At 50.5% G+C, this 19128-nt stretch overlaps 1 long non-coding RNA gene across 1 annotated transcript; it reads left to right on the forward strand.

Moving 5' to 3' along the window:
- Window positions 1-1610: 1610 nt before the first annotated feature.
- Window positions 1611-13633, forward strand: LOC111942620 (uncharacterized). The gene is made up of 14 exons (XR_015281514.1): window positions 1611-1654; window positions 6120-6211; window positions 7489-8563; window positions 8643-8684; window positions 8780-8943; window positions 9027-9091; window positions 9169-10243; window positions 10322-10363; window positions 10459-10622; window positions 10706-10770; window positions 10848-12044; window positions 12139-12302; window positions 12386-12450; window positions 12528-13633. It is a non-coding gene; the product is annotated as an uncharacterized LOC111942620 (long non-coding RNA).
- The last annotated feature ends 5495 nt before the right edge of the window (window positions 13634-19128 follow it).

Raw genomic sequence — 19128 nt, forward strand, 5'->3', positions numbered from 1 at the left:
GCCGCCTCCCCCCCGTCACCCAGCGGAGCGGGGCAGGGCCCCGGTCGGGGCACAGCGGCAGTACCGCTCTGTGCCCACAAGAGCTCAACATAACATAACTGACTCAAAGGCAGCTCACACAAGAAGGGAAAGAGGAAAGAAAAAAACATCTGTGGAGCTCAAAAGCAGAAACTCTGTATCCATGTGCACTAACATCCATGATTTTTTACATTTCCATTTTTTCTTTACATTTGACTTCATCCCCAGCAGTTGTCTAAGAAATACTGTTATTAAATCTTTGTTTCTCTTGGTACACAGTGAGAACTTGGTGTTGCTCTGTATGTGTGGCTTTGGCCACGCTTGTGGACATGTAAAGTCAGTACTTGGAGTCCTCTGGACACATAATGGGCAAAGTGTGTCGGAGGGCCCCAGTGGATAAATTGCTGTTCTGTACATCTGTAGTGGTGCTGAGTTTTCCTTTGGTTAAGGAGACCTTAAGGGTTTGGAGTGGCATTTCTCGGCCTTAAGGTGAAACCTCAGAGCTGGAACCAAGAACAAAGACCCTTTGTCTCAACCTGGAGCAGCTTCACCTAGCAGAGCGGAGGGAAAAGGAAGTGGATGTGGAGCTGGAAGAAGAGAGCTTGCAGTGAAATAAAGCTCGTGGGCCAAGAGCTGAAATCACTGGGGCAGGGAAGGGATCACTAGGACTGGAGCTATAATCACTGGGGCTGGGATAGAGACTGATAGTGGTATTGACACGGCTGGGTGAGATAACTGTGGTAGCATTCATATGCTGAAATCACTGTAGGTCAGTAATATTGATGTTGGGGCAGGGTCAAAGGGCTGAGGTCAAGTGCAAAAGGTCAGGGGTCAATGGTTAAATTGGAAAGTCAGGGATTCAAACTTCAAGGGTCACATGTGAATGGTCAGTGTTCAAAGATCAAGAGTAAAGGGTCCCAGGTGCAATGTTATGGGTTAATTTTCCAAGGTTATGTGGTTCAAGGTCAATTATCAGGGAATCAAACTTCAGAGAGCTAAAGTCAAGAGTCAAAGGTCAAAATTCAGAGGTTAAGAGTAAAAGGTCAATGGGAGGTTGCCAGGGATTTGCAGGGAAGAGGAGTATTTATAAACTTTATCCATATTTCCCTGTAATTCTGGGTGTTTGGATTTCATTTGTGCTCGTCAGGATAAGCCATAAACAAGCCCCTGAACTCTGCATCCATGCGTCAAGCACTTCCACAGAAAGGCAAGTCAGCAGTGATTCTAGAGGAAAAATTAGAGGTGATGGCTTATGATCCATGGGGAATTACACTGGGAATTGTGAAACTCAAACACATGGAATTGTGGAGGTGGAATTCCATTTTCAGCCTTGGGCACCAGGAGGAGGAGAGGTGTCCTCATCCATAGCAAGGAAAGCCTGGTGCCCCAGTGTGTCAGGTGCAGACAATGAGCCGTCCAGGGAATGAGCAACAAGTTCCTTCTGCCCCTCCCCTCACCCGTAGGATGGCAACAGCACAAACTGAACTGTGAGGTTGATGAGCGCTCAGAGCAGACCCAGGTGTGAGCAGTTATGGTAAAGAATGGGTGGGTCCTGCCCGGGGCTATTTTAGGGGGAGGGTTTCTGTCACTTCGCTTGAGCATGGAGTGTGGAGCAGTTGGAGCAGAGGGATTTTTGGTGAGCTCCTGGGGGGTATTTCATGGAATAATACTGGGAGTGTCTCATAGGATCTGGGAGAACAGCTGGATACACCTGGACATGGAGCATTGTTTAAAGCAGCATCTGAGCCAAGTAAGCCAGTGCGGGTTTGCAGGGATTTGCAAAAGGGATTTTCCCTTTTGATTTCATTTTGTCGTTTGCTCCCCAATTCCCCCCGGAAGAAATGGGTATTATGAGGACAAAAGGGGGGCATAAATTGAGGGAAGAAACTCCTGTTATTATCTATTTTTACACTGGGGGGGAGTCCACCTATGATTTTAAGGGTGCTGATTGGAGGAAAACCTGCCTTTTCCAGGGTGTTAGGGGTATCAGTGAACAGTGAATCCCCATGTTCCATTTTAAATGGAAGGGGGGAAATATTGTTGCTATTTTATGGGTTTGACTTGAGGGGAACCCCCCACTTTCCATCATCCTGAGGTTTAAATTGAGAAGGAAGCCTTATAGTCACTACTTTTTAAGGGTCTGATTGAGTGTTCCCCTTTTCCTATCATTTGAGAGATTTCAATCAAGGGAAAAACAACTTTTTACTTTTAGGGGATTAAATTGAAGGGGGGGAGCACTCATTTATTTGCCATCGTGTTGGTTTAAGAAGGCACGCACACCCCCCCCCTCGCCCCCCCCCCCCCCGTTGCCTCAGTTTCCGGGGTTCAATTGACAGAAACACGGCTTTTCCAGCATTAGGCGGGGTCACATGGAGCCGTGGCGCTGCTTTTGAGAGCGATTCTGACCCCTAACAGCCCTGCACGGCAGCGCTTCTGGCATTCTCTGGGGAATTTGGCGGCTTGGCAGCCCCCGAGGAGTGACAGAGCCGTGCTGAGGCCGGGCGGGCAGGCGGGAGCCGCGGCGCGGAGCTGTGTCTGTCCCGGCTGCTCTGTCCGCTCCGGGCGCGGGGCTCGGGCACCGCTGGGGCCCCTTCGGGCCGGTCCCGGTGCCGCTGGGCGGGCCGGGCTCTCCCGGGGCCGGAGCTGCCCCCGCCCGCCGGAGGAGCCGCTTTCCGGCCGGGAGCGCGGGGCCGCCCCCGGGTGCCGAGTGCCGCCGCTGCCGGGGCTCGCGTGGCTCCCCCGGTCCCCCCGCACCTGGAGCGGCGCCAGCCCGGGAGCGAGTCCCGGCGGGGGCGCTGGGGGACACTTGTGGCTTATTGGCTTCAGAGTGCCCTGGCAAAAGCCGCTGGGAGGAGGGGAGGGGGAAAAGCCCGACCTGCCGGGCTTTTTGTCTCGGGGCTTTGTCGATATTGCTCTTTAGCCGAGCTGTGCCTTTAAATAACGATGTGGTGCCTTCTAGAAACTGTGTCCAATACCTTTTGTACCCTTGCAGGAGGGCTTCGAGCTCAGGTTTTTCCATTGCCGAGTTAACTGCAGGTCCGAGCTGGCAGCGTCCCGTGCATCTGGGGTGTGTGAATCTGTTTGTGATGTTCATTACCCCTGGATGCAGAGCTGGGCTTTTTGGGCAGATTGTATTTCTCAAGCCTCGGGGTTTATTTAAGCCTTGCACGCGATTTTCTGGAGACGCGGGCCGAGTGAGAACTTTGTCTTGGTGCTGTACTGGGGAATGGAAAGCAGGGGGTCCCCGCAATATCCCCGTGGAAGCTGGAATGTCCGAGGGAATGGATGTGACAATTCTCAGGGCTGAACCTGGCTCCCAGCGCTCTGCAGCGTAGGATGCGAGAGAGCAGGGCCGGGGGATAGCAGGGTAGGGACAGCGAGGTGCTTCGTGCTCTGGGTTTGGTGTTGATGTTTCCAGAGCCAGAGCAGGTTGATTTGGTTCAGGTGCACTGGAACAGGATCCAAACCTTGGAAAGGTCTGAGACCAATTGGGAGGAAATGTTTTAAAATGAATGTGTTTCTTGATAGAAATCAGGTTTCAGTTAGTTTTTTAATAGATTTTAAAGGAAATTTTTTTTTGAGGAAAAGTGAAAAAAATGTTTATTTCAATAAGTAGGGCGTAGGAAGAAGAATGAATAACGTTAGATAGTTTATTTGTTGTGGAGTAGAGATCAGGAGATTTAGAAGGTTTTGTGGTTTTTTTTCACGTGTGTTTGGGATGTGGCGTGGGTCTTTTTGAGCCGTGGGGTGTTTTGGTGGTAGCTTGGGTTTTGGGATTGGAGTCAAGTTGAACAGTTTTAGAAGAAGTTACTATGGTTTTGGCAATTATTTTGTATTCACTAATCAATGATGTCAGGAAAATTAATCCACAAACACCAGAGGTTTATGTCCAAAAAGGAGACAGAGGAGTCCTTTTACTTTAAACACCAGAGGTTTATGTCCAAAAAGGAGACAGAGGAGTCCTTTTACTTTATTCGAATAAAGGGAGAGGCCATGGGGCATTCCCCTGGGGTTTCTTGAATTTTTGGAGGGTGCAGCCTACTTTTTATCCTAATTCCTGGCTGCTTGTCCCTTCTCTCTTTCCCCATAGGCTGAGGTACTTGAGAGGTACAGGCTTCCCGGAACGCCTGACACCTGGGATACCTTTCCCCCCCCCCACGCATAATCCCTTTTTAATTCTTAGCTTTTGTGGAATTCATGATACTCTTTCAGTGCCTCTTTGATCTTTTAGTGGAATCCATCCCATTGTTTCTGTTGTCTCTCACTGATAGCTGCATCTTATCAGCAGACCCACAGCTTGTTTGTAAAGACAAACCTGTCATTCCTCTCTATGAGAAGTTATTTTCAAAAAAGTACAAAATGGATTTTTTGTTGTCTCTGTTAAACAATAGAGTTGAGAGAGAATTTGGGGTAGAGTGTATTAGTATTGTATACAGATTGTACGTTAAAAGGTTTTTTTTTCTTTGTTAGTTTTGAAGTTACAGAATTTGTTTAAGCATAAAGCAGATGGTGGGGATATAATGTAATTTTAGGACATTTTATTTTTTTATTGTATATCTTTGGCTTAATGGTCAAATTATTTTTTACTTTTAGATATACTTTTACAGAGATACAGGTAAATATAAATAGTGGTAGTAATATTGAGTAAGCAGAGTTATTTATGTGGTTTTTATTCAATATTAGTTTTTGTGGTGGCACATAGTGTGTTGTTTCATTTTTTTGTGTTCACTACGTGAAATTTGGTTTTTGAATAAAGATGATTTTATGAATGGGTTGGTTTGTATTTTAGGTAGAATCAATTAAAATAGATTTTGATATGTATTATTTGGATTTGTTTATTGTATGTACGGGTTCAGATTGGGTAGGGTTTGTTTGGTTAGCTGAGTTTTGGGTGTTAATTAGGTGGCTTTTGTTAGATGCAGTTTTTAATTTTTGGAAGTTTTTTGAGTGGTCCTAAGGTGATTTTTAGTAATTGATTGTATAATTTTATTTTGTTTGTAGTTGGCGTATAATAATGTATATGTTCTATTTATTTAATGTTGTGTTTTTTAGTTTAGGTGTTGATGATAAGTTTGGATTTCTTTCTGTTGTGGTGTTTCTTATTAGCTTCATTTCTGGGGACATAGGCATTTATATGGTGGCTTTTTATAGGTATATTTTTGGGGGTGGTGTTTTTTAACTTGTAGTTTAGGTTGGTTTTTTGTTTTTAATTAGTTATTAAAATTTTTTATAGAGTCTTGGTAATTGTTCAGGTATTACTATAAATGTAGAGCTTTGGGGTTTTTTTACTAATGTTTAGGGTTAGTTGAATGGCTTTGAGTTCAGTGACTTGGTTTGATTTTTTTTTTTAATAGTTGGTGTGATGTGTGGAGTTCAATAGGGTTGCTTTTTATTTATGTTTAACTTTGCTGATGTGATAAGAACTGTTAGTGAAAGAGCATAGCATCTGTTTTTGCTGGTGGTTGTACGGTGTGGGTTTTGTTTTTGTTACCTGTTTTGGGGTTTTTTTTGTTAGTGAGATTAAACTTTATTTTGGGGTTAATTTGTGATTATTTTAAAGATTTTAGTGCAATTTAGGGTTTTGATTTGGGGGTGCTGTGATGAGAGTACTTTATTTGTTTTATGTGGTATTGGGTTGGTGTGGATAGAGAGAATACTTGTTTTTAAAATTTATTTTAGTATTGTTAGTTGAAGTGCTAGGATGCATTGTGTTTCAGTGTTGAATCTTTTTGAGGTGGTTTGGATTTTTTCTAGGTTAAGATTTTTTTCCCTTGGCTGGTGGAGGTATTGTGACTTTATTGATCATATGGGTGAGAATTTGATGCTGTTTGTTTTTTGGTTATTTTTTTTTTAGGAATTAGATTTTTGCAGTAGACCTGGAAGAATTCACTTTATTTCAAAGCATACTAGTTTAATCACATAAAGGTTCCCATATTAATTCGTAATATTAGATTCTTTTTCTCATTTAGGTTTTCCAGAATTTACTGTTGATTTAGCAATCAAGCAGGGATGGCACTTCGTTCTTGAAAAGATGGCTATGGAAAAACCTGTGTCTAACAACAAGTACCTGACAGAGGGCAATGATTTTGCTGTTATTACAGGGCCAAATACGAGTGGCAAATCAACTTTGGCATGGAACTGCTGAAGGAGAGGAGTTTCTGGTGGGCTCCCAGTGGCATCTGATGGAGTGACGGTGAGAGTATCTCATAGGGTCTGGGGGAGCACGTGGATGCAACTGGACGTGGAGCACTGCATAAAGGAGGTGGTGAGGGACAAAGCTTTCTGCCAGGAAGCAGCACCTGAACAGCTGAGCCAGTGTGGATTTGCAGGGGTGATCTTTCTCCTTTTCCCTTTTGATTTCATCTTGGCAGTCCTTCCCCAGTGCCCTCAATCTGTCACAAGAATTCCAAAAATAAAAAGGCTGAGTGAACAGTGAAAAGAAGGGGTATAGGTAAGGTGGAGTTCAGGTGTACCCCACCCCAAACCCTAAGCAGCAGCCCTAACAGCGCTCCCGTTTCCTTGAGACAGCTGCAGGCAGGAACCCTAAAGCAGCAGAGTGCCAGAACCCCCGAGAGGTGCAGGCAGTTCCCTGGTGCTAGGGCCAGCCAGGAAGAGATAGTGGGGGGACGATCCGCAGGGTTGGGGAAACAGGGGGTTTCCCGCCCCGCCCCACCCTGGGCTCTCTGTCCCTCCGCAGCCGGGGATTGCTCCCACCCCTCCTCGAGGCGGCGGTTGGTAAGGCTTCGTGCCTGGCCTCCGCAAAGAGTTCGGCTCTGTCAGCCTCTGCCCTGTCTCAGGGCCAAACTTAGGTAGGGTAGGGAGCAACTGTGGATTGCCTGGTCCGGGCTAAGGGACATCTCTTGGGGCCTATGGATAAGGAGCATCCCCGGTTGCAAGCGTAGGGTTGTAAGTTTATAGGGTTCAGCGGGGCAGCTTGGCAGTGACATGGAGAGGCTGAGGGAGGGCTTCAGAGGTCAAGGGCTCGAGGGCTGGAGACAAACAGTGAAAAGAAAAGGGGTATAGGTTGGGATATAAGGTAGAGTACAGGACTATTCAAACCCTAAACAGCAGCCCTAACAGCGCTCCCGTTTCCTTGAGACAGCTGCAGGCAGGAACCCTAAAGCAGCAGAGTGCCAGAACCCCCGAGAGGTGCAGGCAGTTCCCTGGTGCTAGGGCCAGCCAGGAAGCGATAGTGAGTGCTCGGGCCTACTGCTGTCGTATAAGCTGGGGTTTCTATCCTTGGGGTACCCTGGGCTCCCTGGCCCTCACTGACTGGAGAGTCTTCCTCCCCTCCTTGAGGTGGTGGTCATTTGGCTGTCAGCCAATACTGCTGTGAAGCAAGCTTCGGCCTCCCTGTGGGGTGAAGTGTGCAGCCCATGGACCTGGGCATTCTCTAGAGAAGGTAAGTGCTGGGTTTTCACAGATGTGGCACTAAGCTCCTGCATTGATATTTTGTCTTCTTGGTTGTAGCTGACCAGGAGTCGACATCCTGACAATGGCAGGAACATCCCAGATGGCGAGGAGGCCTTCCTTCACACTCCATGTGGATCCACCACACCAAGCATCCGAGAGCTGAGTCAAAGGCTACCACCCGCGGAGGGGATGGAAGCGGGGTGCCGGGTCGGGGCTCGTGACCTGGGATTTTTGAGTCAGCTTTGGGGACGGGGAGGTCCAGGCTGTGGCCCCTTAGGCCGCACGGTGGGAGAGCCTCACTTTTGTTCACAGTGCTGAGGTGTGCAGGACAGAGCAGCCTCGGGGCGTGGCGTGTCACTTGTCCGTCGTGCCTTCTGTGTCTTTTGTGCCTCTTGTGTTGTACGTGCCTTGCCCTATCTCTTCTGGGGGCTTACCAGAAACGCCAGCATCACTTATAGCATCTCCGATCTCTGGGCTCCTCGGCTCGGCTGCTCTCAGAGGCCTTGGAATCGCGTCTGTTTCGAAAAGCATCCGATCGGATGTCTTTTAGACGTCTTCTTCCGAGCTGTGTCAACAGCCGTGCGCCGTGAGGATCCATTGTTGCGGCTTAGGACTTGAAGAAACGCAAAGATAGGTAGAGGATTGCGGCCATAAGATTCTTGGGCCTCCGTCTTGGCGGTTCCTGGAGTTTGTCATTCCGTCAGCATCTTCTTCCTCCCGGGTTCTGTGAGCTTCATCAGCTCGCCTTCATTCTCACGCGGCTCATCTCGTTCCGCATTCTCAGTCCTTGCGGCCGTCCTTGTGGCCCAGAGTTTGGTCTCCCCATTGTGTCCCCTCGTCGGTTGTCTGGTGTGTCACGGGTGTCTGGGTGTAGTTGTCCCGGAGCTGCTCTGCCCTGCTGCCCAGCCTGGCTGTAGGTGTAAAAGGCCAAGTCCCAGGCCCCTGTAATTTGAAATTGGCGATGTAGGGTGTAGTCGGGGTCTAGAACATATCCCTAGATCAACACAAGATGTCTGGAGCTGTGACGTTACCCTGCAGCACTTTGACTTTTGTCTCAGCTCTCTTTCAGATGCGGCCGGATGAAATCGGTGGCAGAGCGCCCCATCCAGGGTAAGGGGGTTCCCCCGAGAAGGTAAGTCAGTGTTTGTCTTTGCAGGGCAACTGGAACCGGTCACTGTGTTACAGGTCTCCTCTTTGTCTTTATTTTTTAGGAAATAGAGCCAGCTAGCAGCAGTCAAGGTGAAGTGGGCAAGGTGAGCGTTGACCGGTGGAGGGAGGCTGTTGTTATCGCTGGGCTCTCAAGTTTCTGGTGCAGCGCCAAGCGTCCCTTCTTGTTTGCGTGCTTTAGGCGGTCCAGTCGCGTTTCGTCGAGACCCCGTCGCCAGCCGGCTGGCACGCCTGCTTCGCCGCTCCCGTGAGCCCTGCGGAAGCGTCACAGGGACCGCGTGACGGAGCCTTTTCCACGTAAAGGGGCCGTGTGGGTGGCCTTCAGGAAGGGGCCGAGGGCTTCCCGTGAGTTGGGGATGTCGGGAGGAGGAGCGAGGGCCTGTTCAAGTCTCAGCAACGCCACATCACTTTTTCTTCTCTTAACTCAGGCGCGCCCTGCGACGACGCTGCCTGGTCCCAGCGTGGCCCTATCGTGCGGCCTCAGGACACGGCCGTGAGTAGCGGAATTGTCGGGTTTTGGCCGACGCCCTGCAAAGATCAGCTGCTGATTTTCTGTTTTATTTTTTGTAGCTGACGGAGAGACAACAGCCTGGCGATGGCAGGAACTTCCCGGATAGCCAGGCGGCCTTCCTTGGCGCTCCGTGTGGATCCTCCCCAGCGGGCATCCGAGAGCTGAGTCAAAGGCTACGACCCGCGGAGGGGATGGAAGCGGGGTGCCGGGTCGGGGCTCGTGACCTGGGATTTTTGAGTCAGCTTTGGGGACGGGGAGGTCCAGGCTGTGGCCCCTTAGGCCGCACGGTGGGAGAGCCTCACTTTTGTTCACAGTGCTGAGGTGTGCAGGACAGAGCAGCCTCGGGGCGTGGCGTGTCACTTGTCCGTCGTGCCTTCTGTGTCTTTTGTGCCTCCTGTGTTGTACATGCCTTGCCCTATCTCTTCTGGGGGCTTACCAGAAACGCCAGCATCACTTATAGCATCTCCGATCTCTGGGCTCCTCGGCTCGGCTGCTCTCAGAGGCCTTGGAATCGCGTCTGTTTCGAAAAGCATCCGATCGGATGTCTTTTAGACGTCTTCTTCCGAGCTGTGTCAACAGCCGTGCGCCGCGAGGATCCATTGTTGCGGCTTAGGACTTGAAGAAACGCAAAGATAGGTAGAGGATTGCGGCCATAAGATTCTTGGGCCTCCGTCTTGGCGGTTCCTGGAGTTTGTCATTCCGTCAGCATCTTCTTCCTCCCGGGTTCTGTGAGCTTCATCAGCTCGCCTTCATTCTCACGCGGCTCATCTCGTTCCGCATTCTCAGTCCTTGCGGCCGTCCTTGTGGCCCAGAGTTTGGTCTCCCCATTGTGTCCCCTCGTCGGTTGTCTGGTGTGTCACGGGTGTCTGGGTGTAGTTGTCCCGGAGCTGCTCTGCCCTGCTGCCCAGCCTGGCTGTAGGTGTAAAAGGCCAAGTCCCAGGCCCCTGTAATTTGAAATTGGCGATGTAGGGTGTAGTCGGGGTCTAGAACATATCCCTAGATCAACACAAGATGTCTGGAGCTGTGACGTTACCCTGCAGCACTTTGACTTTTGTCTCAGCTCTCTTTCAGATGCGGCCAGATGAAATCGGTGGCAGAGCGCCCCATCCAGGGTAAGGGGGTTCCCCCGAGAAGGTAAGTCAGTGTTTGTCTTTGCAGGGCAACTGGAACCGGTCACTGTGTTACAGGTCTCCTCTTTGTCTTTATTTTTAGGAAATAGAGCCAGCTAGCAGCAGTCAAGGTGAAGTGGGCAAGGTGAGCGTTGACCGGTGGAGGGAGGCTGTTGTTATCGCTGGGCTCTCAAGTTTCTGGTGCAGCGCCAAGCGTCCCTTCTTGTTTGCGTGCTTTAGGCGGTCCAGTCGCGTTTCGTCGAGACCCCGTCGCCAGCCGGCTGGCACGCCTGCTTCGCCGCTCCCGTGAGCCCTGCGGAAGCGTCACAGGGACCGCGTGACGGAGCCTTTTCCACGTAAAGGGGCCGTGTGGGTGGCCTTCAGGAAGGGGCCGAGGGCTTCCCGTGAGTTGGGGATGTCGGGAGGAGGAGCGAGGGCCTGTTCAAGTCTCAGCAACGCCACATCACTTTTTCTTCTCTTAACTCAGGCGCGCCCTGCGACGACGCTGCCTGGTCCCAGCGTGGCCCTATCGTGCGGCCTCAGGACACGGCCGTGAGTAGCGGAATTGTCGGGTTTTGGCCGACGCCCTGCAAAGATCAGCTGCTGATTTTCTGTTTTATTTTTTGTAGCTGACGGAGAGACAACAGCCTGGCGATGGCAGGAACTTCCCGGATAGCCAGGCGGCCTTCCTTGGTGCTCCGTGTGGATCCTCCCCAGCGGGCATCCGAGAGCTGAGTCAAAGGCTACGACCCGCGGAGGGGATGGAAGCGGGGTGCCGGGTCGGGGCTCGTGACCTGGGATTTTTGAGTCAGCTTTGGGGACGGGGAGGTCCAGGCTGTGGCCCCTTAGGCCGCACGGTGGGAGAGCCTCACTTTTGTTCACAGTGCTGAGGTGTGCAGGACAGAGCAGCCTCGGGGCGTGGCATGTCACTTGTCCGTCGTGCCTTCTGTGTCTTTTGTGCCTCTTGTGTTGTACGTGCCTTGCCCTATCTCTTCTGGGGGCTTACCAGAAACGCCAGCATCACTTATAGCATCTCCGATCTCTGGGCTCCTCGGCTCGGCTGCTCTCAGAGGCCTTGGAATCGCGTCTGTTTCGAAAAGCATCCGATCGGATGTCTTTTAGACGTCTTCTTCCGAGCTGTGTCAACAGCCGTGCGCCGTGAGGATCCATTGTTGCGGCTTAGGACTTGAAGAAACGCAAAGATAGGTAGAGGATTGCGGCCATAAGATTCTTGGGCCTCCGTCTTGGCGGTTCCTGGAGTTTGTCATTCCGTCAGCATCTTCTTCCTCCCGGGTTCTGTGAGCTTCATCAGCTCGCCTTCATTCTCACGCGGCTCATCTCGTTCCACATTCTCTCAGTCCTTGCGGCCGTCCTTGTGACCCAGAGTTTTGTCTCCCCATTGTGGCCCCTCGTCGGGTGTCTGGTGTGTCACGGGTGTCTGGGTGTAGTTGTCCCGGAGCTGCTCTGCCCTGCTGCCCAGCCTGGCTGTAGGTGTAAAAGGCCAAGTCCCAGGCCCCTGTAATTTGAAATTGGCGATGTAGGGTGTAGTCGGGGTCTAGAACATATCCCTAGATCAACACAAGATGTCTGGAGCTGTGACGTTACCCTGCAGCACTTTGACTTTTGTCTCAGCTCTCTTTCAGATGCGGCCGGATGAAATCGGTGGCAGAGCGCCCCATCCAGGGTAAGGGGGTTTCCCCGAGAAGGTAAGTCAGTGTTTGTCTTTGCAGGGCAACTGGAACCGGTCACTGTGTTACAGGTCTCCTCTTTGTCTTTATTTTTAGGAAATAGAGCCAGCTAGCAGCAGTCAAGGTGAAGTGGGCAAGGTGAGCGTTGACCGGTGGAGGGAGGCTGTTGTTATCGCTGGGCTCTCAGTTTCTGGTGCAGCGCCAAGCGTCCCTTCTTGTTTGCGTGCTTTAGGCGGTCCAGTTGCGTTTCGTCGAGACCCCGTCGCCAGCCGGCCGGCACGCCTGCTTCGCCGCTCCCATGAGCCCTGCGGAAGCGTCACAGGGACCGCGTGACGGAGCCTTTTCCACGTAAAGGGGCTGTGTGGGTGGCCTTCAGGAAGGGGCCGAGGGCTTCCCGTGAGTTGGGGATGTCGGGAGGAGGAGCGAGGGCCTGTTCAAGTCTCAGCAACGCCACATCACTTTTTCTTCTCTTAACTCAGGCGCGCCCTGCGACGATGCTGCCTGGTCCCGGCGTGGCCCTATCGTGCGGCCTCAGGACACGGCCGTGAGTAGCGGAATTGTCGGGTTTTGGCCGACGCCCTGCAAAGATCAGCTGCTGATTTTCTGTTTTATTTTTTGTAGCTGACGGAGAGACGACAGCCTGGCGATGGCAGGTTCCGGGTTCTGGGTCAGGGTTCTAGGTTACGGTTCTAGGTCAGGGTTCTAGGTTACGGTTCTAGGTCAGGGTTCTAGGTTACGGTTCTAGGTCAGGGTTCTAGGTTACGGTTCTAGGTCAGGGTTCTAGGTTACGGTTCTAGGTCAGGGTTCTAGGTTATGGTTCTAGGTCAGGGTTCTAGGTTATGGTTCTAGGTTATGGTTCTAGGTCAGGGTTCCAGGTGGCCAATCACAGCCGCCCTTTGAATCCAGGCGCGGTCTCGCCAAGCTCAGCCCGCTCAGTCGTGGCCCATTCCCGCTCCCCCGTTTTGCTGGGGTGCCGCTCTGGCTGCTGTCGCTTTGGGAGCCGGCGGAGCCGAGCTGCCGCAGCCCCGAGAGGTGCTGCTGGGTCCCGGAAAGGGTGGGCGGGGGCTCCCCGTTCAGGTCTCAGCCGTAACTTCGCCCAAAGAAACGGGGAGAAGGGGGGGAGCGGGCGGGATCGCGGGAGCGGGGCCTGAGGGGACAGCGGGGGGTCGCAGAGGCGAGCGCGGCGGGAATGGGCAGGCTGGGATTGGCGGGCCCGGCGCTGCCTCAGGCTGTGATTGGCTGGGCTGGCCGGCCGTGGGCTATAAATAGTGTGAGCTGGAGGGGTGCGGGCGTTAGTTCGGCGGCGAGCGGTGGAGAGGCGGCGGCGGGCGGCAGCAGCGAGCGGCGGCGTGAGCGATCCAGGGAGCGCCAGTGCGCCAGGACGGGAGCCCTGTGCTCACTGAACTGGGGAGCGCCGGTGAGGTCGGGCGCCATGCCCGCGTCTGCTGGGGCCAGCATCTGGGGGCCGGCGGTGTCCTGGGGCGGTGGGGCCGGTCGTGGCCAATTCTTTCTGCCACGTCCTGGGCTTTTCGGGCGGCCGGAGGCGGGTGCGGGGTCTGGAGTGGCACAGGGAGACGAGCTGTTGTTTCTGCGGGACAGAGAGGAGCTGTTTTGTAGTTTCTGGATTGAAGATAATGTTTAAAATATTGAGAATAAAGCTGGGTTTTTTTCGTTTTTATTATTTTAGTTTGATTTTATTTAAAATAATAACGATTTTCTTTATTACATTGCTTTATTTTGCTCATTTTATTAAAATAATAAAATTATTATTAATTATAATTACTTTTAACAAGATATTTTGTTATCCTTATATGTATTAGTTTAACGAAGTATTAATAAATAATGATTAAATATTATCTACTATTATTAAATACTATTTGTTAATCATTATCTAATTAAATATTTTTTATTTATTAGATTGTTATTATTTACTAATTATAATTTAATACTATTAAATATTACTTATCATTAATTATTTAATTAAATATTTATTATTTATTCGTTAGCTAATACTTATTAATTTTTATTTATTGATTATTAATTAAATATTAATTATTATTTATTAATTATTAAGTAAATATTGATTAATTATTTATTAGCTCGTTATTATTTATTATTAAGTTATTAATTCAAACTCTAGATGATTTCCAGGAGCAAAAAAAAGGCGATAGTCAAGGTGCTTGTGAACTGGTGTTAAAAGACAAATTCTTCATTGTCAATCCAGCTACCATCCTTGTTCAGTTAAACTCTGCAACAGATCTCCCACAAAGATAATTTTCTGCTTCTCTGGCTTAATTCTATTCATCTTTTAGAGAGTAATTAGCACTGCTTGGTGTTCTTTTAAGCCCAACTAATTGCACCTTGTTTTAGGAGAGAAAGTTAATGCCTCTCCATGTAGGTTAGTGCAGCAATTTATGATGAGAGCTGGGACCAGGCAGAGGTGTCGACCAGGGGCACCATTGCTGCTGCTGCTGCTGCCGCCGCCACCAGAAGCATGGTGCTTGCTCCATTGCAAAGGTTTCCCAGTTTTAATTTGAGCTGTTTTCTGGATGCTGTGGCTAGCAGCAGTGAGCCCACATTGCCAGCGGCTGCCTCTGCTACTCAGCAATGGTCAGAGGGTTGCAGGACAGACTTGATTGCGCCTGGAAGTGTGTGGCAGCAGAAGGATGCCCACAGCACACCATGGTCACATGGTTATAGAGTCATAGGGGATGGTGACAGGGCCACCACCTGCCACACAGTCAGAGGGGCGCAGCCAGGACCAGCTCTAGTGCCACCAGGGAGGCAGAAGGGGCTGGATGTGGCTGTGAGGCAGTGGTGTGACCCTTACAGGGAAGTCCTCCTCTGGGATAGTCACTTTGTAGTGATATCTGTAGGTCAAGACTCCTGCTACAGTAGCATTTACCAAATTGTTCTTTGCTCAGTTGTGTCCTGCTGTTGCTGCTTCTGAAGGATCATGGAATCACAGAATGGTTTGAGTTGGAAGTGACTTTAAAGCTCATCTCATTCCACCCTTGCCATGAGGAGGGACACCTTCACTAGACCAGGTTGCTTCGTCCTGGCCTTGAACACTTCTAGGGATGGAGCACTTCCACGATGGCTGTTTGACTTCCTTTCCCTGCAATGGCAAATGCCTTTGCTGGGGTTCCTCTGCTGAAATCACACCCTGACCAAATGTAACACCAACAAAAATCTGGACTTGTGCCAGACTGCCATCATCAGTGCTCAGCAAAAGGCAACTAGACATTGTGTTTGGAGGCCTCATTTATGGAGCTGCTGATGAGGCATCAGTGACTTTGATAATGTCAAGGACTAGAAAGCAAATGCTTCCACGATAAATCTTGTCTACTTTGAAAGTAGGTTATACTTTGAAAGCGCTTTAGTTCTTAGGAATTTAATATTTCTATGTCAATTGTAAGACAAGTAATTGGATGGGGAGAAGGTTTGTTACCGGAACCTGAGATCAAAGGCAGGATTTGAAATGATGTGCAGGTGGGTGTCTTTGTTCACTGCAAATGTGACTCTGGAGGTTTTGCAGGCACCACTTGTGTTTGAAATCATGGAAGCACATATTCTGAGGTGGAAGGGATCTGCATGGATCAACTCCTGGCCCTGCACAGAACACCAAAATCCACCCTGTGCCTGAGAGCATTGTCCAGATGCTTCTTGAGCTCTAGCAGCCTTGGGGCCATGACCATTCCCTGGGGACCCTGTTCAAGTGCTCAACCACCTGCTGTGGGAATACCCTTTACCTAATATCCAGGCTAAACCTCTCTGCACGCATGGCAGAGAAGACCACTGTCCCAGCACCTGCCATGCCCAGGGTACTCATCCACAGACTGGTGTGTCCATGGAGGGAGGGGCTCCAGACCTGGGCTTAATCCTCCCTGGGAGCAATGCTTTCCCTTCCATGAGAGCGGGTTGTTTTAATCGCACTAAGCAGTTTATATTGAGGTTATCGAAAACTCTTTCTGCCCATGCTGGGAGATACTTGGGTTGTTTCTAGAAAAAACTCTGCCTCCTCCTGCCCTCACTCACCCCTTCCTCTCTAGGGAAGGAGTTTCCCACATCCCATATGCAACATTTCCCTGATCTGTCCCTTTCCAAATTGCAAGCTGCACAACTGTGAGCTGGCATCAAGACTCTGAGGTAAGCACAAACTGCCTGAATCCGAGCCCTCCCTGTGGGGCCGCAACCCCAGAGCCCCTGGACATGGAGCATAGCTGCAACACCATGGCTGTGGATTTCCCTGAAAGGATGAAGCAGCACGGTGGAAGTCCCGGGGCACTGTCTGAGGAATTGCCCTCCCTGTGCCGTGCTCTCACCTGGGGACAGCAAGAACTGTACAGCCCTGTCCCAGAGCTCTATGCCCAGCCTGCCTGAGCAGTGAGCAAAATGGGATCAGTTTAATTATAATTTGATATTCCAGCCTTAAACTGTCTGTAAACCAGTGGCTGCTGGACAGGTGAGCTGGACTCCTGTGCCTAATGTAGATTGATAGCAGATCAGCTTTTCTGTCTCAATTTGCTTATGACCTAGAGAATTAGCAGAGAGGATGTGTTATCCTGCCAGTGCACTAATGGCTTTGGCAAGAGAAGAGCTCCCGAGGGAAGCAGCGGTATTTGCTAACCTTTCCGCAATTTGCTTTACATAATAACACACTCCTCCAAACGTCCACAGCGTGACTGGCCATTCCCCTTCGCCTGCACGTGCCTTGATACTTCACTTTTTAAATTTCACAACTAGTGCACAGTAAGAAAAGGTGCTGAATGCCTCATGTCATTCATCTTCCCTCTCCCTTCAGAGGCTATTCTTAGCCATGCCATCGGTTTAGCAATTCAGAGGGAAGTACTTTTCCTTTTCAAGGTCTCTAAAGATTTCCTATTTCTCTATGTCCAGCTAGAAAAGAAAAACCATCTGAATCTGGCTGCCAATCTGCCCTTCAGCTCACTGGTTTTCTCCAAAATGTCTTGCAAGGCTGGGAGCATAGCAGAAACCCTCTCTGGGGGCACTTCTAAAGGCAGTAGGACAACTGAGCACACAGTGTGCTGAGGATCAGGCAGGACACTCCAATGACACACCATCCTAATGAGCGTCTGAAAATTAGTTTTTCAGGAACAGGCAATGGGAGTGGAAGCAGGAGCCCAAAAGGGGGAATGAAATTGCTAGTGGTGAACCACAGAAAATGCAAGTTAATTCTCCTTCTCCACATACCATTGTGGAGTGGGAATTGCAGCCTGTCTACTGAGAAGCAGAGATCAGCACATCTCCTTTGCTTGGAAATGGCTTTGCCTAATATCCCAGTGCCCACGGACTGAGCTCAGTGCCCTGTGAGGAGGCACATGCTGCAGGAGGTAGCTGCTTGGACCCTGTGGCTGTGGGATCTTCTGCCCCAAGCACTGTCAGACTCATTCGTGGAAGGGGCACAGCTGATAGGCCTTTCTCAGAGCTGGTCCATGGCCAGCATTTCTCCAGGGATGCAGCAGTCACAGCTGTGCCTCACCCAGGTAGGACAAAACAATGGAAAACTGATCAACTAACTAAATTAATTAACTAATTAAAATTAACTGAGTACACATGCACCAGCCCAGTCTCCTTCTCTTCCCACTCGCAAGCAACTCTCCCCCACATGCAGTACTCAGGGGTGGGAGCTATACAACTGGGGATGATAAATGCAGTTAGTCCAAGCTGCCACCATCACTTCATGTGACAGGTATGTTCAGACACTGTTCTCAGCCCTATAGTCTCCCTGCACACCCACCACCCACCATGCCCTCCCCAGGAATCACATAATTCCTCACCCTGACAGCCCAGTCCAAGTGCCAGCAGCTGCAGCTATTGTTGTTACATGCTGCCATTTATGAGTGTTTTTATTTCAGATTATTACGATTATTTTATTTTATTTTATTTAGATTATTTTATTCAGATAATTGTATTAATTATTCAGATTATTATTATTATTCAGATTCTTGACGTTAAAAGCCCATAATTAAGATAATTGAAACAAAGACATTTGCCTTGTAATCAGCATATATTTCAATAAGAGGTTTTAATTTACAGGTGAAAGTTCTGAGCTTCTTATTTAAATAATGTTATCTATATTGACAACATGCTATATAGATCTGATTGTTTAGGGTGTTTATGATACTCCTTTATTTTTAAATCCTTTTTCAATTTGATGAACACACATCAAACCTCCAGGACATGAGAGAGAGTAGCTCCTCAGGGAAGCCAGGCAGACCTGTGTTAGTGGTTGCTGGGATTGCCATGGGGAGGCACTATACAGAGCCACAGCTTGGTCGAGGCACTGCAGTGATTCTGGAATCATGCAGTACAGAACTGGAAGGTATCCACAAGAATCACTGAGTTTAACTCCTGGCCCTGCACAGGACAATTCCCAAAATCCCACCATCTGCTTGAGAGCATTTTCCAAATGCTTCTTTGACTTCGGGTAGGGTCGGCTCGGGTAGGCCCGGCTCGGGTAGACATCCGAGTAGGCCCGGCTCGGGTAGACATCCGAGTAGGCCCGGCTCGGGTAGACAGCCGAGTAGCCCCGGCTCGGGTAGACATCCGAGTAGGCCCGGCTCGGGTAGACATCCGAGTAGGCCCGGCTCGGGTAGAGACCCGAGTAGGCACGGCTCAGGTAGAGACCCGAGTAGGCACGGCTCGGGTAGAGGCGGGTCGGCTCTGGTCTGCTCGGCCCCGCCCGGCCCCGCACGGGCCCGCGTTCCCGCTCTGCCCCCGGTACAGTCCCGCACGGCTCGGTACAGCCCATCACGGCTCGGTACAGCCCATCACGGCTCGGTACAGCCCATCACGGTACGGCCCCGCTCGGGGCGGTGCCCGGAGCCGCGCGGCGGGGCCGGGACAGAACTGGAGAAGGGAGCGGGACCGGGCAGAGGCCGAGAGAGGTGCGGGGTCCGGGGGAGCTGAGCGGAGCGGGGACAGCCGGGGACGGGGGGATACTGGTGGGGAGGGGGGCCCGAGCTGGGATCTGGGGGAACTGAGGTCTGGGTTACTGGTTGTGGTGGGGTCTAAGTTACTGGTGGAGTCCGGAGAAACAGGGCTTCGTGGTTACTGCTGGGGCTTGGGGGAACTGGGGTCAGGGTTTCCTTGTCGGGTTTGGAGGGACTGAGATCTGCGTTCCTAATGGGGTGTGGGGTTACTGCCTCTGGTCAGGTATGGGCTTAAAGTTGGGGTTACTGGGGTGTGGGGTCAGTGC

Source organism: Cyanistes caeruleus, chromosome 37 (genome assembly GCF_971803275.1).
Source record: "Cyanistes caeruleus chromosome 37, bCyaCae1.hap1.1, whole genome shotgun sequence".
Classification (NCBI taxonomy): Eukaryota; Metazoa; Chordata; class Aves; order Passeriformes; family Paridae; genus Cyanistes; species Cyanistes caeruleus.